Below are 4527 nucleotides of genomic sequence, written 5' to 3'. Positions count from 1 at the left end.
ATTTCTTCACTCCGCCGCCGCCGTAGTTGTCTTCCTCTACCGAGTTAGGGCGTGGAAGATCTGAACGGATGAACTTCACTTCAACACTTCCCAGTTTGTCGTGTTCTTCACTTCGGGTAATTAAAAGTTACTTTTATTACTCGCTTTGATTCTCAAGTTTTCTTAAAAATCTTCAAAGGTGTTTATTCTTAAAATCTTCACACACTAAACACCTCACATGTTATCTGTTCTTGATTCGTTTCTCTAAGCAATGATTTTCTTCAAGATTCCTCAATTGTGTGGATTTTCAAATCTGTACAACTCTGGAACCTAAGATAAAGAATGCTTAGTGAAATTCTTCAAGACTCATCGGTCAAATTCCTCAAACCTATTCTTTTTGAAAATCTTCTGAGAACGCATATGACCTCTCTAAATTCCTTGCAACTATACTCTATTCACAGGTACAAATGTCCGCTGCTGAATCACTAGGTTCTCATCAACTTAACTCATTTGCAGCGTTCCTCGAAGAAAAGTTGAATACATCTTCAGAAACTTCAGTTGTTCATCCTCAGCTGAAGAAAATGGTTGACGGCAAAAAGCCACAAAAGGGAGGGAAAAGGCGTGAGGTCAATACAACGTTTGAAATCCCTGAGGATATTTATGCTGGATACTGCACTCCTGATGAGGTCAAGTTTGGCAAGGAGGACAAGAATCAGCGCAAGGTGCGCATACAACGGATTGAGAGGAGATGGGCACGAGAATGGAGGGAGTACAGGTATGTTACTCCCAAGTACATGAAGAAATTCGCGCTCAACCCTCCATGCTCAAGACCTCCATTGAGACCTGGCCAACTGGCGGATCCCACCAGCCTCAAGCGCGGTGAGGACTATGCTGCTGAATGGGCAAGGCGCAAGGCCAAACTTGCCAAGCAAGCAAAAGAAGCAGTGAGGAAATTCAATGAAGATTCTGCTGGTGCTGTTGCTAATGCTGCTGAGGCCTCTGGTAATAAGCCCAGGAAGGCTATGCCAAAGAAGCCTGCCCACAAGTCCAGTGCTTCTCCTTCAATGCCCTCACGACCAAGCTCCTCAGTAATGCCCTCAAGGCCAGATTCTTCAAAGCCCTCACAACCAATTCCTCAGTCTGCTCCTCCTCCTCCAAAGTCGTCAGTTCCTCCGACAAAGTCTTCAGCTGCTCCGACCAAATCTTCGGCACCTGTGCATCTCGCCACGTGCCAAAGGACTCAAGGCATCTCTATTGCCTCAGGAGCATCTGCTAGCTCCACTGTTGCACCAAGTTCCTCAGTCGGACCATCTCTACTGAAGAAAAAGGCCCCTGCTAGATGAGGCCTTCACCCAAGTCCTCACAAGAAGCAGGGTGCCTTCCAAATCCCCTCTGATGACGATGAGGCTGATGATGAAGAACTTGCTGAAATCATCAGGGACAGGCAAGCCAAGGCCGCTAGAGCCAAAGGCAGCAATGTGCCACTAATGCTGGATCCCAAGGTGATCCTCGACTTCATTGATTTATGGCACAAGGACCCCACTACACCTTTGCCGGAGATGAACCTCACTCCTGGTCAAAATTATGTTCTCACTCACTTCATTGAGGAAGAGAAGTGGAAGTATGAACAAGGACGAAGGCTGAAGAAAGCGCAATACAAGAAACATCGCTGCCTCAAGGACAATGTCCTCAATCTCACTCCAGATCAGCTCCTTGCCTTGCAAGTGGAAATCAAACAACTGAGCGATGACTTTTCTCGCTACTATGCTGATTGGAAGGGCGCCAAGGTGCATTTCGTCAATCTGATGAAGAAATTCACTTCAAGTGCTGCTCCACCTGTGCACGTTGAAGTTACTCAGGCTGAAGCATCTGCCCAGCCTACTGAAGAACATGCCAGCACCGCTGATGTAAGTCAGGCTGCTGAAGAAAATGAGAGTACCAGGGCTGATGACTCCATTCCGGTCGCTGAAGAAATTGCCAGGGCATCCACTAGTGGTGCGCCTGAGGAAAGTGAACAAATCAGGACAACTGCTTCAGTTGTGCCTGAGGAAAATGAACCAAAGTCCTCTGCACCTCCTGCGCCTACACCAACTCCGATCCTTCCATCTGCATCAGATGTGAAGAAGACCAAGGCTGCAGAGCGTGCAACAATGAAAAAGAGGAAGGCATCAACTTCTTCAAATTCTTCAGCTCCGAAGAAGATGAAGACTCTGATCAGTTCAATTGACAATCCAATTGATGTCGTTCCAGTCTCATCAATGCCATCAAAGGACCTTGTTCCTTTTGGTGAAGACTATGAGATTCCCGAGGAATCTGATGAAGAAACTCCTTCTGCTGCTTCGACAGAGCAGTTGGACGAAGAAATTCAAGCGGATAGAATCCCTTCAACCCCAGTCATCTCCTCACCTATGCCTCAGTTCACAGCTGAAGAGGCAGGTGTTGAAGAAATGGAAGATGAGGATGTGGACATCGGATGTACCACACCAGTGCTGAATGATGACTTTTGGGAAAGTCAGCACCCCAACTCTCCGTTGTTCACTCCTCTCCAAGTTGTTCCTCAGTCCCCAGTCGCTACTGAAGTACAAGTGGAAACTGATGAACCTCGTGCAACCCCGTCTGTCCATGAAGAAATTCCAGCCACTAGTGCTGAAGAAAATGTGAATGAAGAAGTGATGACCCAGGCTGCAACTGCAGAAAAAACTGAAATTCCTCAGCATGAGGAACCTGAGATTGTGATTCCTGAGGTGGTACTGCAGATCACTGACACCCCTCAACCCAAGCCAAAAAATCCCTTCTCCAAAAAGCCAAAATTCAAGGTTGATGATTTCTTTGGCGAGCACGTTTTCTTCACTGAATTCAACCCATATGGCAATGCTCGTCTTAGAAGGAAGCGCTTCTGGACTGCCAGCCAGGCCAACTTCTATTCCTCAGTTCTCTTTGACAAGGATAAAGTCTTCGACCACGAGCACATTCCTCACGTAGACATGGAATCTATGCCTTGCTTCTCTCAAGTCCTCAGCATGATTCATGACGCGGGCTTGCTAAATTTCTGCTTTGACATAGTTGATTGGAATGAAGAGCTTATTCTTCAGTTCTACGCAACTTTGCATATCACAGGCAATGTTGTTGACGTCAACTCATGGGTGTTGGACTGGATGACTGAAAACACTCACTACAAGGCACCAACCTCTGAATTGCTTCGTGCCTTGCCAATCAGTCCTCCACCAGAAGGCGCTCGTTGTCTGTATGATGAACCTGAACTCACTGATCACTATATGCAAGTGCTCATGAAGCCGCTGAAGCCTGGACAAGCCCAAAGGACCAAATTCCTCATGAAGGATTTGCTCTATGTGCCAAGAACCATCTATCGTATTCTGACGAAGACCATGAGTCCTATCAAAGGCCATGACTCATTTGATGAAGAAATTATCGGAATGATGAAGAATATGCTTTTCAACATCATGCATGGCATCCCCATAAATTATCATGATTTCTTCATGAGGACTCTGGCGAATGTTGCACTTTCACCATTTGAGCTGAAGCCTTACGCGTCGTGGATCATGAGATTCCTCAGGACAAGGTCTTCACTCAACTACAAGGCTGATTTTCAGAATCACCTCAGCTACTTGCCCCCTATTGAAGTCCTCAAGCGGACAATTTCCTCATCCGATGAGAAGGGCAAGTCACCAGCCCTAATCGATGAAGGCATTCGTCCATTGGATGGTCAGTTCTGCAAAGTTGCATCTTACTCCACCAATGATGACTCTGCCACACATGATTCTGCTGCCAATGCTCCAAAGTCAAGTCCTCAAGCTACTGCTCCTCGTGTGCTGACTGACCATGAACTGCTTATAAGTCTTCACCAGAAGGTCTATCGGAACCACAAATGGGTTAAGCGTCAGTTTGGCTCTATTCTTCACAACATGACTTCTACACACAATGCAGTGAAGAAAAACCACTACTACCTCCATGAAGTGTTTGGTCGAACCTGGGCTATTCTGTCACATCTATATGGTGAAGAAGATCTGAAGCAAATGGGCTTCAAGGAAGACTTTGACTGGTCTGCACCTCCACCGAAGAGATTCAAGAAGGTCAAGGTTCCTCCTTTGGTCGCAAGCTCATATTCTTCATCACGCGCCACGGACGAGCATGAAGACTTGGACGACACTGCAGCAGGCCCTACAACGACTCAAGACCCTGACGACGCTGGCGCTCCTCCATCATCATGATATTCTTCAGGGGCGTTAGTCCTCAGTTTCAACCCTTTTGGTCATTCGATGACAAAGGGGGAGAAATTTGAGTTAGTCTTCAAGCGGGTCTATATATGGGCGTTTTTTGCTAAGTTGCAACTCTCGCTCTTCTGATGACTTTGCTGCATCAAGTTGTAATCTTAAACTCTATGGTGGCTTGATACTTTTGCTGTGTTCCTGTGCATGCTTATTCCTCATTAATGTTAATGCACGCATGCTGAATTACATCAGTCACCATATTTCATCATGCATTTCAAATTCTTCATATTATATGTCAAATGCGTGTATGAATTACAAG

This window comes from Triticum dicoccoides, chromosome 7B, assembly GCF_002162155.2.
Source record: "Triticum dicoccoides isolate Atlit2015 ecotype Zavitan chromosome 7B, WEW_v2.0, whole genome shotgun sequence".
In the NCBI taxonomy this organism is placed as follows: Eukaryota; Viridiplantae; Streptophyta; class Magnoliopsida; order Poales; family Poaceae; genus Triticum; species Triticum dicoccoides.
Note: the sequence above shows the minus strand (reverse complement) of the source record.